Here is a 12,914-nt window from a genome sequence, read left to right as displayed (position 1 = left end):
GTGCTGGCTCGGGCACGGCTCTGCCTTCCGGCAGCGCCCAGGGACACGCAGCGAGACCTGGGGCCGGGGAGGGCGGCACGGCCAGCCCGCACGCCCACCGTGCTGCCGCGCCGCGCCGTGCCGTGGGGTGCAGCCACCCGTCACGGCGTCAGCTCCCGCGGCCCCCGAGCGCAGGGCGAGCGGGTTTGGAGAATGGCAGAGGTGCCGGCGGCGGTGCTGAGCCCCGGGGCGGCGGGCGTGGGCGCGATGGGGCGCGGGTCGGGGTAGAGGCCTGGAGGCGGCAGGGCAGGGCTGGAGGGAGCGGCGGCTGCCGGAGGGAGCTGGGTGCTGCTGGTGGCTGGGGCGGGCACGGCTTGGGGTCCCTGGGGGGGAGATCCCCCAGCAGACAGCTCATCTTCGGCTCCGGGAGGACGCCAGCGCCGAGGGAGAGCTTGCCCCGGTGCCTGCGCAGCACTGGCCGAGGTCTCGTCGCCAGATCAGCCTGGCCAAGGTCCTGCCCAGCTCGGCCGGCTCTGGCTAACGGCGCGGGGCGGCGGCGGGGCTGCGGGGCCCTGGGATTCCCCTTGGGTTTGTGGCTGCCGTGGCTCTGGGAGTGAGTGAAGCGCGGGGTGGTGACGGGCCCTTGGTGCTGCTTTTAAGGGGTTAAGAGGGGGGCACGGACCCCCTGCAGCGGGCCTGCCCGAGGCGGTGGGGGCCTTCCATGGGGGGACCTGCCGGCGCGGGGTGCAACCCCCCAAAATCCTTTCCAGCTTGCCGCTGTGCAGAGCTCTCGGGCGTTGGGAAGGCAGAGTGAAAGGCCCCAAAGCAGCTCGCGTGCAGCTGCGTTAACTGGCGTTTCCCATGGCGCGCTGCAGGCTGGTGCCACGGGGAAGCCCCGAGGGGCTGGGGCGGCTGCTGAGAGCCACGGTACCCGATGGTGCTTTGTGGGGCTTCTGCAAAAGCTCTGTCCGGTGAAGGAGCTGTGCCGCGTGCCGGAGGAGGCCCGAGCGCCGCGGCGTCTGCGGCGGGTGCCCTACGCCGGGTGCCCTGCGCCGGGTGCCCTGCGCCGGGTGCCCTGTGCTGGGTGCCCTGCGCCGGGTGCCCTGCGCCGGGTGCCCGCTGCCGGCAGCCCCAGGGCTGGGGGAGGGGGAAAGTCTCTCTGGTTTATATCGACTCAAGGAACAACCTGAAAGCGGGTAAGAAGCCAGTGCGCTGTTTTTCATGGCGTTGGTGAAGATGTCAGAAGGTGCGGTATCCCTGCGCTAATAAACCACAGGAGGAAATGAATCGCAACGCTATTTCAGGAGCGCACTGGAAATAACAGTGCAGTTACTCCTAAGCACCCTAAAAGTGCACCGGGGGTGCAGCCGAACAGCGGCCATCACGTGTACGTTCTCGGTACCAAAAAATAGCCAGCTTGGAGTCTTTTCCCCATCACGGGTATTTAGCAAGCTTGTTGTGGCATATATCGGCAATTACCTGGCGCCAACAAGGAAACATTCAATTAAATAATGGCGAGAGTGACAATTATGGGATGGGAAAAGACAGGTTATGCTCTTCCGAGAGCAAACAGCACGTGGCACAGCACCGCACTTCGGTCCCCCTTGGGGCGATGGGAGCGGGGCCCCTCCCTGGCAGGCACCCTGTGAGGGGTGGGATGGGGGTGCCGCCGGCCCGGTGCGGACCCTTGGCTTTGGGGGTGGAGAGAGCAAAACTGCTCTGACTGCTTTCACGTGCCCTCAGCTGCAAGGGGCTGCAGCGGTGGGAGGCACTTGCGGCACTTCCCGGGGACGGGGGATGTATCTGAGTGCTTGGGAGAGCGAGCCCACCCCGTCCCCGGGCTGGGGGAATGGGAGTGAAACCACAGGGCCGAGTGCGGGTGCCTGAGCCGTGCGGTGCTGGAGGGATGCCCAGGTGGGCTTGGCCAGGAAGAAGGTGGGATGCTCGTGCTGGAGAGCAGCGTCTGCACCGGAGAAAACATCCAGTTACAAGGGAACTGTTTTTTCTCTGCTCTTTCTTCGGTGCTGTTATTAATCCCAAGCCACCCTTGCCTGGATATGCCGGTTACCCAGCCCCGGCTGTATACAGAGCACAGGGTATTTGGGGCTCTACTCATGGCGGGGAGCGCAGCGTGCTGCGTAGGGCCGGGCTGGGCACGCAGCCCTGGGAGCAGCTTCGCAGCTGGGCCGGCCGTGGGTGCTGGTTTGGGCTGGGTAGAGTTAATTTTCTTCACAGTAGCTGGTATGGGGCCGTGTTTTGGATTTGTGTTGGGAACAGTGTTGGTAACCCAGGGATGTGTTAGTTATTGCTGAGCAGTGCTTACACAGCGTCAAGGCCTGTTCTGCCTCTCGCCCCACCCCACCAGTGAGTAGGCTGGGGGGGCACAAGCAGCTGGGAGGGGACGCGGCTGGGACAGCTGAGCCCAACTGCCCAAAGGGCTATTCCAGACCATGTTGTGCTCAGCGCATAAAGCTGGGGGAAGAAGGAGGAAGGGGGGGACATTCAGAGTGATGGCGTTTGTCTTCCCAAGTCCCCGTTAGGCGTGATGGAGCCCTGCTGTCCTGGAGATGGCTGCAGACCTGCCTGCCCATGGGAAGGAGTGAAGGAATTCCTTCTTCTTCGCTTGTGTGCGCGGCTTTTGCTTTACCTATTAAACTTCCTCATCCCACCAGGGGGGAGCGAGCGAGCGAGCGGCTGGGGGGGCTGAGCTGCCGGCTGGGGTTAAACCACGACACCAGGGCACTCTGCAGGGGCATTGCAAAACGCTGTTTAAGGAAAACAAAACAAACCCTTCTGTAAAGCAGCGTTGCTAATTGCCTTTTCCACCCACGTCTAGTTTTTCTCTTCTAGATGCATACGTCTGGTCCAGGAAAAGGTCAGCAGTGGAAGTTGCTGCTTTCTACTTTCCTCTCGAAGTACAGCTGGTTTTTAAGAGCCCTAAACCACACTTCATACAAAACAAACTGTGTATCTTATTGTTAGCATCAGCAGGGTGCAGTGTCATGGGGGAAACTCCTGCGGCGACAAGCTGACCTCCGCCGAGCGGGCAAGTCTCAGCCGAGCGGCTTGTCTTGGGAGGGCTAAAAACAGACGTCTGTGTCCCGCCGATAGCACGCGCACCACGGGTCAGGCACTGCGTTTTGCCATCAGCGCACACAGGAAAAGCTTCTCCCGGTGCTCGCTTGAGCACGGAGCCTGTCTTGGTGTTTGCGTGCGGGTTTGGCAAACCCAGGTGGACCGGCGCAGGGTCGTGCCTTCGCGCCGTGTCAAGGCGCAGAGCCCGGGCGGCTTTGGAGGGGCTTTGCTTGTCCCTTCCCTCCTCCTCCCGCACCCACCTCTTGCTGAGCAGCCGGGAGCAGCGATGCCTGCCCTCGCCGCCCAACCCTTGCCTTTGCTGCCCCGCAGCAGAGCCGCTCCGGCGCTCGCCGGCTGTTTCAGCAGAGGCACGTTCAACACTGGGTGGGCTTGGGGGCTGGCTCGGCACCGAGCGGTGGCAGCGGTGCCACAGCCCGGGGTGCTGCCAGCTCCGGGTGCTCCCTGGGCACGCGTGCACGGGACCCGCCGCAGCGGAAGCGTGAAGTGCTGAAATCCTGACCGAGAAGCACGAAGAAGAGCCAGGCTCAGCACTAAGCTCTCAGCGCACGCTCATCAGCGGCAGACGAAAACCAGCGTCAGGCCCTGACAGCCGCCGTGCTCCTGTCCGTAGGATGCGCTGCATCTCATTTCACGGGGTATTTCTGCCACCAGTCAGAAAGCGTGGCAACAGCCTGCGCAGGGTGTGTACACCCAGCCTGGGGCTGCGGGTTTGCATTTTCTTCCCCGCCCCAGGTCCCCCCGGGCGCCCGGCAGCGCAGCAGTCCCCGCGCTGCCTCCCCCACGCAGCACCGTGTGCAGCGTGTGCAGCATGGGGGGCAGGAGCGGGGGCCCCGTGCCGGGTCCGGATGACTCCAGCGATGCTCGGGGGCAGCTGGGAAGCGTGGCCCAGCCCGGGGGTGACCGGGTCCACGGGCCCAGCGCAGGTGCAGCTGGGGTGGAAATAGGTCTGAGCTCTGGGTGCCGTGAGCCTGGGCAGGAGGTGGTGGGCACCCACCCACCCGTGCCTCGTCCTTGCCGTTTGCCGCGTGCTCGGCACCGCTGGCCCGTGTGCTTCTGCTGCGGCGCGTGGGGCCGGTTGCCGCCTCTCACGGGGCTGTTGCGACCGTCCCATGCATCCTGCGGCAAAAGCGATCTGGTGGTGAAATAACGCCTGTATTTAAAATGCCACCTTCGTAATTAGTACATATGTACGTGCTAAATGGATCAGTCTCTCTCTGGTGTCTGGCTGGGTACGCCGCCGCGCCACCGGAGAAGACGGGCGGCTCCCGGGCCGGGCTGGAGGAGCAGCCGGTGCACGACAGCCGGTGCAGTGTCCGGTGCATTCCTCGCAGTGCCAGCAACCGCAGCCCACCTTGCGGTGCGTTACCGGAACGTGGGGCTTGGGATGGGAGGGACGTAGGAGACACCGACACCTGATGGTGAAGGGGTCTGTGGCTGTGGTCACAGGGCCTGCGGCATCGGCAGCCATAAGCAAAGGGGGAGAATATACCCAGTGTGTCACTTTACCCAGCCTCTGACAGCTGCTGCCGGCTCCAGCTCCTTCCTCTGTTCGTAATTGCTAGTGCAAAAAGGAAAATGATGTGAAAAGACCGTTACTGCATGAAACCCAGCTCTGAACATCTGTGCTGAATTGAAAATTTCATCCTAAAATAGATGCACAGATACAGAGCGAAAAGGAGCAACTTATGGAAGAGAGCTTGAGGGAATTAAAAAGAATCTAACTTGCCCTATAAAATTGCTCTGGGGCTATCTGAGCATCTAGCAGCATTCCCTCCTAACTTCACTTCCTGCTGCGTTGCTCTATTAATTTCTCCCAATACCAGGCATCGGTCACCTTAACTGTGTCCGTCCTCCGAAACAACGCCGTGCTGTTTGGAGGACATGCATCTGTACAGTGTGGTGCACGCGCTGGGTCTGTCTTGCCCTTTTATGTGTCTTATCTGTGACAGGAAATCAGTTGGCCAGGAGATCCCCGCGTGCTTTGACGCCGGCAGCACCTTGGGCACAAACCGCCTTGCCGTGAGAGCTGCTCAGAGAACGGAGCTTTACCGATTTCCATCGCTGCAACACTGTGACCCTGGTAAGCTGCGCTTTGTTTGCAAAATCTCCTTCGGTTCAGAAACCCCTTTGCATTCGGTTCACCGGGCTCTGCCGGAGCCGCGGGGGCCGCGGCCGAGTTAAAGCAGAAAGCGTTGTGCGTGCGGGCTGCCCGGCTGGCGGGAGCCCCGGTGCTCCCTGGGGTGCTGCAGAGGGGGTTAAGCAAATACAAACGCACCGCAGCGGCGTTTCCCCGCTGGCGCACTCGCCGCTGCAGCCGGGACGGCTACTGCTCTTCTAGGGGGGCCAGCATATTGAAAATCGGGGGGTTTATTCGTTACACTGCAATTACCGTGTGCAGCGTGGAAAACCAGGATGGTAACGTACGCCTGAACGTAACCTACCTCTTCGGCTGCTGCTTGGTTTTATGCGTCGCTATAATGGAGTTTCAATTTAGTCTGCAATTAAGTTATCTCTGCTCATGTCTTCATGCGGCTTGGAGCAGCCCGTTCCGAGAGCCCCGGGCTCTCGGCACAGCCGTAGTTCGGCAGCACTTTATAGGGGTGCATGGGCCAGCATCTGCTCACCTTTAGTCTTGAGACAGGACACAGAATAAAGGGCGGTGGCAGCTGAAGACGCCGGCTCGGCAGCTGACAGAGGCCACGTGCCAGCGCAGCGGTGTGAAGGCGGTGGTGCAGGTGACGATGCCCGTGTGGGTGCCGGCCCGGCAGTGCCCGGCGGGCACGCAGGGGTGCCATGGCAGGCGGGGGTGCCCAGAGCTGCCAGCCAGCCCGGCCTGGTAAAGGCTTCCCCGAGCTGTGCTGTTCGAGGAGAGAAGGCAGGATTCATCCCGCTGACCCCAGGGCTGAGAACTGCCCTTCCCCTCCTTCGGCTTCATACGCGGCAGAGGGAAATCAAGCACTGTGTGGCTGGGTTTGGGGTTTTTTCATTGCATATCGTCCATAACATAAAGCTCTATCTTGTCCTCTCGTTCCATAAGCAGCGCTGGTTGATGCTGCCAGCGGGAAGCTCTTCAGCCACCTCCTGGAAACCCCCCCGGAGCTGCAGCTAGCCCGGTATATTTTGTAGGGAATTGCTTTGATCTTTAGTATTTTTAAAGAAAATTTGGAGCTTGGCTTGAGCATGCCAACTTAAACTGCTTGGAGAAGGGCCAGGAGGTATTTTATCACTTGAGTAGGTCGGGGAGAGTAAGTGTGCACATTAGGGACTTTACCAAAACCAGCTGAGATGTTTGTCGTCTTGTACCTATTACATGCTTGAGAAGGGTGAGCAGCCCTTCGTGTTTTTGAACAGAGAAAATCTAAGATGGCCTAAAACCAAAGAGTTTTTAGCTGTATCTACAGCTCTGTTCTTGAGTTAAATGACCGAGCTGGGGACTTGCAAGAGACAAAACGGAGCAGCTCCGTCATTTCCGCTGCAGTAACTCCAAACCCAGGCAGGGCTCCTCTGGCTCTTGTGCTTCAGGGATCGCGCGCTCCCCAGCCTAAGGAGCACGAGCCCTTCTGTAGCCGCACGTGGATCCGTCCCCGGCCGAGCCCGGGGTTGCAGCTGGCCCGTGCCTGGACACGGGGAAGCCCGGGCGGGCACGCGGGCTGCTGGCAGCGGGACCATCGGACGTGGTACGTGTGGAAGGAGCTCTGGTCGGGCTGCTGGTGCCCACAGAAAAGGGGGCTTTCTCCGCGTCCTGAGCCCTCCCCTCACCAAATGCCTGGATAACCAGCTGCCCACCGGGGTTGCCGCCCCGTTGCAGTCCCTGGGCCTGGGAGCAGGCAGTGCGAGAAGTTTAATCGTTGCCTCCCTCCCCGGCCCACCTTCCCGCTCTCGCCTCCCTGCGCAGGCCCAGGCTGGGGCTGCGGGTCGTCCCCCCGCGCCGTGAGGCTCTCCCGGAGCTCCGCTGCGGCCTGCGGAGCCAGCGGCGGCGCTGGGAGGTGGCAGCGGCGCTCAGGGGCTGGGGGGGCCGGGGGGGGCCGCTGGTGCCTCGGCAAGGGAGGCTGCTGGGGGATTTGAGCCGCCTCAGGTCGCGGGCGCCGGCCCGGCCTTCGCGGCCGTTTGCTCGCCCGGGCGCGGGCGACGGGAGCGGAGCAGGACAGGGCCGCGCTCGGGGCCGCGCCCAGGTCCCGGGGCTGCGCTGCGGCGTCTCGGGCGGTTCCCGTGCTGCTGCGGGGCCCGGCAGCCCCCGGCCGGGGACAGCCCCATCCCGGCGGCCTGGGAGCTCCTGGAGCCCCGCCGCCGGCGTGTGCGGCGGTGCCGCGCGGGAGCGCAGAGCAGCGGGGCAGAGAAGCGTGGCCTTCCTCTGGCACGGTTTCAAAACAAGACCGAGGCAGCGATATTTTCCAGAGTATTTTCCGGCCGATCTCAAAGCGCTGGCGCTGCTGGGGAGCGGGACGGGCCACGCAGCCGCGACTGCTGGTCCCGGGGGGGGCTCCCCCGTCCCCCCCCGGCGTAACACGGGGCAGCTTCGTGGCAAAGAGCGTAGCGGGGAGACGGCAGCGCCGGGGACCGTCCCCGGGGGCTGGGGCAGGGGCAGGGGCAGCACCCGGGCTGCGCGGGGCCGTGGGGCGCTCGGCTCTGCACGCCGGTGCGGGACGGTTACAGGCAGGCCCGGGAGCGGCGTGGGAGCGGGCGGCCCGGCCCGGCCCGGCCCAGCCCAGCCCGGCCCGGCCCGGCCCGGCCCGCAGGCACAGAGCTCCCAGGGGCTCCCCGCTGCGCCCTCCGCCGGTGCGGGGGGGAGACCCGGGTACGGCCCCCTCGGGCCACGTCTCCCTTTCTGGCCTCCCCAGCCTCCAGCCTCCCCGCTCCAGCCTCCCCCCCCGCCAGGCTCCCCTCCCCTCCCCAAGCCCCCTCGCCCTCCCGTGGCCACCCCGTCGCTCCCCCACCCCCCCATGCCCACTGCCCCAGAACCTGCCCCTGCACGTCCTCCCCCCGCTGCCAGCCGCCTCCCCGGTCCCGCTCCCTCTCGACCCCGGCTCCCTGCAGCCCCCGCTCCCTCACCACCCTCCCATTCCCTTCCCAGCCCCACAGTTTTCAGGCTCAGGTTTTTCCCCAGCCTCCCGCGATTTCTCAGCCCAGCTCTGCTGCTGCTCACCTCCCAGTCTGTTCCTGGCTTCATGATTTTTCCCAGCATCTCATTCCTTTTGGCTAAACCTGATTTCTGCCCTCACAACCCCTTTGGCCTCCATTTTCTCCCTGGCCTCCCACCCCCTTTTGTCCTCCACTTTTTCCAGCCTCCCACCCCCCTTTTTGGCCTCCCACCTCCTTTTGGCTTCCCATTTTTTCCCAGCCTCCCATCCCCTTTTGCCCTCCCCCCCCCCATCCCACACGTTTGGGGCCTTGACTTTTCTTGGGGCCTTGACTTTCGCTTCCCAGACCGGGCGAGGCAGGAGGAGCCGGTGTGTCGGTGGGGCCGGGCGCCTGCCGGCGAGCCCACCTCGTGCACCAGCTTCCTTTTCAGTGTCCCGGGCAGCCGCCGGCAGCTCCTGGGCAGCCCGCGCTGTGCCGCCGGCCGGGGCGCGGGAAACGGTGCCGCAGTGCCGGGGGAGCCATGAGCTGTGGCCTGAGCAGGAGCACTGTCCGCGAATAGCCTGGCACATGGCGAAAACATGAGGGCAGGCGCTGAGCTGTGCCCTACCTTAGCCACGCCGGCCTGCCCGAGAGGCTACCGCAAGTGCTTGCCACCTGGGCTCCTACTCGTATCTCAGGTTCACCTCGGGTTCGGGTTTCTGTGTCCAACGCTGCCTCAGAAATTGAACATTAATATGCTGTGCGTTCAAATTTACTTAGATTGTTTTCCTCTGGAGAAACCTCATATAACTAGGCGTTGGCAAACACGGGCGTTGGCCCGTTGTTGGGGGCAGGCTTCTGCATACCCCCACTCGGCAACAAACGTGTAATTGCAATAACAAAGCGACGGCTGCAGGGTTAAGGTGGTTGTTCACTGTCATTGCTGGAAGGGGTCAGGAAAGTGCTGGGCCTTTCACTTCTCGTTAGCCCCCGTAACCCCGGCCGTGGTGGTCCCCTTCCCCGGCGGTGGCCACGCCGCTGAGGCAGGCTGTGTCTCGGGGACGACGGGGCGAGGATGGTGCCGGCTGGGGCACGCCGCGGCTCTGCAGCCCCAGGTCCCCGGCGGGCAGCCGGCCAGGGCTCGCCCAGCGCTGCCGCAGCACCGGGTGCCAAACCGAGCCTGGCCCCTTGGAAATCTCTGCGTTCGGCAGCAGCACGGCTCAGCCCAGCGCGGAGCCTGACGTGCAAACGCTCTGCCAACAGCGCGAGGGTTTGGTCCCCCCCAGGTATTTACCGGCTGCCTTCGGGTACTCCAGTCAAACAAAAAGCGCTCGCTGCCGGGGAGCAAACGTGCCAGGTTTGCCGCTTTCTGACTCACCGGTAGGTAAATTGGGCAATCTCCTGTTTCCCAATCTGTTTTTCCTTCTCAGGAATTCAGCCTTCGCTTTGCTTTCAGGACAGCAAAAGCTAATCCAGCTGCTAGTTCACACATGTATCTGCCTCCCTGCTCAACGGACGCCAGCAAAAGCCCGCATTTTTCACAAGAAGGAAGATGGGGCTGTGTCCGGCGCCCCAGCGGCTGCGCGCCCGCCCGCCCAACCCCGCCGGGCTGTGACCTGCTCCCCTGTGGCCCCCTCCTGCGGCCGGAGCTGCACCCCGGGGTCCTGCCGACCCCAAACGGCTCCCAGGGCGAAGCTGCAGCTGGCAGCCACGAGCCCCCGTGAGCTGGGGGCTGCTGCGGGGCCGAGCCCTGCCCTGGGACGGGGCGGGATGGGGTGGGATGGGATGGGACCAGACGGGACGGGACGGGGTGGGACGGGATGGGATGGGGGGGATGGAATGGGATGGAATGGGATGGGATGGGGTGGGATGGGGTGGGATGGGATGGGATGGGGTGGGACGGGATGGGATGGGATGGGATGGGATGGGATGGGATGGGATGGGGTGGGATGGGACGGGGCTGGCCCCATGCCCCAAGATGCCCCAAGGCGCAGGCGCAGGGCGACGTCCCACGGGCAGCACCCAGCGTCAGAAACTGCCAGAACCTAATGCTGTTTTTCACATGCCTCTTCTGTGTCATTTCGTATTCAGCGCTAAAATGTAGGCCTCGCCACTTCCCGATTTATTTTCTGGCATTTTACATTTCACCCTCTTCCAGTACCTGGCAGCGCTCCCCTTCCCCGCTGCCTCGCAGCCCTGCTCCTGGAGGGCAGCGCCGGCACCCCGCTCGCCGGGCGGGTCGGCGTCCCTGCCGCCAGACAGACGGATGGACAGACAGCAGGGGAAGGGATGCGCTCCCAATCCTTTCCCTTGGTTTTTTCCTCCCTTTTTTTTTTTAATCCTCTAATCCCGGGCAGTGGTTTGTAGTGCTGCAGTTTGAAGGTACCCACTTGCGACGGATGGGCAACATTTTCTTCTACTTTATTTGTAAATTCTTTCCCAATAGAGCGGAAATTAACCATTACATGAACCAAACTGCTACTTAAGTCTTTTGCTTTCCAAGTGGCATCAGTTCAGGCTACTACAGGGCAGAAATCAGTGAAGAATTTGGCACCCTGTTTCGAGCGTGCTGTGACAGTCCTCTCAGGCAAACAGAATTTTGATTAATTTTTTAATCCCTCATGTCCTACCCTTCTGAGCTGAAGACTCATTCTGGGAAGAAATCTGTTAAATACGGCACGTGACTTTCTCGCAGCACTGCTTGCGATGTAGTTTTGAATGGGAACAGGAAGAAATGTGTCAACAACTTCGTGTCTCTTCTTGTCTGGAAAGCAGCATCCCTTGCCAAGCCGGTAATGCCTTTCGGCGAGGCACGCTGCCTGCCAAGCGCATCTCTGCCGCGGGCACGAGCACCCCCGGGACGCTGCTCGGAGCCCTCGCCACGGCCGTGGAGCAGAGGCGCGTGACGGGGACACCTCCACCCGCCCGCCGCCGGGACCCACGTGCTTTGCCTCCGCGCGCCGCTCCTGCCGCGCTTCGAGGGGGAGGCTGAGTCATCCCCTCGTTTTTAATAGTCCGGAGGAGGCCCAGCTGTCTCCCCGCCAGGCGTGGAGCGTCTGTGCCGCACAGCTTCAGCCTCCCTGCCAGCGTGGTGGCTTCCCACTTCATCCTTAATGTCATTGTTCCTGGAGAACAGCGTGTACCGGCAGCGTACCGCCCTGTCGCACAGGTCGCTCATTGTCGCCGCATATGTTGGGATTGGCTTAATTAGGGCGAAAATATGCTGTCTTCACACCTTCTCTCTAGAAAAAAGGAGGAGATGAGCATTAAAACCGTCCTGGGGCTTGTATTTTGTCCTACAGATTTGCTGCAGTTGAGGCGTGCGGGCTGTACGCACCTCTTCCAGGCTTGCTCCAATGATTGGCTCAGGGTGGTTTTGGTAAGGATGTCCTCCCACCAGACCTCATCCAGCGCCGTCGGGCCGTGCCGTAGAGCCGCCGCCAGCCCCCCAGCTCGGCTTTGGGCAAGGCTCACATGCTGAGATGCAAAATGTCAAAGCCATGGCCACAGGGAAGCTGCTGGCTTTTATCAGCCGTACGCAACCTGCAGCGACGGGGGTTTGAACGCAGCGCTGGTGCCGGGACGGAGCCGGTGGGGTGCTCGCGCGCGGACCCCCCCGTGCGCGGTGCTGCGCCCCCGGTGCCCCCAGCCACGGCGGGGACAAGCAGTGCTGGGCCGGGTCCCCCGGGCACGGCCGGTCCCGTAACGCCCGAGTCCCTCTGCGGGCATCGCCACGGCACGGCGGCACTGGTGTCTCCAGGCGGGTTTTGGTCTTTGAATGTTTGTGCAGGGTAAAAGAAAAGGTACAAGGAAATGAACATGTACTCCACCAGCTGATGGGAGATGCCGCGGTACTATACAAGCCATTAAAATATTATTCTGACGGGCAATGCACTGTAATTAAAAAAAAAAATTGTTTGCAAATCATGCGGGGATTTGTTTTAATTAAGCGCTGCCTTGTCAGACACACGCTGGGTTACAGAGGCTGCGAGAGCCGAGTTTATCTCTTAATTAGCTGATTAGCTTCCCTGGCCCGAGGAGGCCGGCGGGCGCAGGCCGCAGGGCGGGGGTCACTTACGGTGGCCACAGCGGGCGTGTTTGCGGGGGAGGCGTGCAGCAGCGCGGGAGCTTGACTCCCTGCGACGGCAGGCGAACGGGGACGTTAACATTGAAACCCCACCAAACCAACCCACCAACCCCGATGCCAGCCCCGCGGCCCCGGGCAGTTCCCTTCCCGGCCGCCCCAGGCGGGCTGTGCCCAGGGGGCCCGGGGACCCCGGGCAGGGACGGTGCCTCTGCCCCTCCGCGGGCGACGGGGCCGCAGCCGGAGCGCGTGTACCCACCGGCGGTGCCCCGCCGAGCGGCACGAGGGGCAGCAGGCGTGCCTCAGAGCCGCGTTCCCGCGGCGCGTTTGGCGTTAAACTGATGCGGGCATGACGGCGGTAGCAGAAAAAAGCATGCCACGCGTTGGGCAGAGGAGGAAAAGGGAGCACCCCACCCACGGTGCCGGTGAGGCCGCTGCTGTCCTCGCTGCTCAGGGGACCTCTTAGCTCAAGCGTGGGGACGGCCCCTCCGCTGGGACAGCTGCCGACGGCCCCAGCCCGGGCAGGAGCTGCTCCGACGTACCGAATATTTTTTTCCCCACCCAGGCTGAATCCCGGGTTTGCCATGGCCTGCCAGGGATCGCAGCTAGCAGGGGAGTAAATGCGGTGAGCGAGGAAAACTCCTTGTGACTCGCTCCGCAAAATGGCACAGATCTTCCTTTTTAAAAAGGAAATAAA

Source organism: Ciconia boyciana, chromosome 7, assembly GCF_034638445.1.
Source record: "Ciconia boyciana chromosome 7, ASM3463844v1, whole genome shotgun sequence".
Taxonomy (NCBI): Eukaryota; Metazoa; Chordata; class Aves; order Ciconiiformes; family Ciconiidae; genus Ciconia; species Ciconia boyciana.
Note: the sequence above shows the minus strand (reverse complement) of the source record.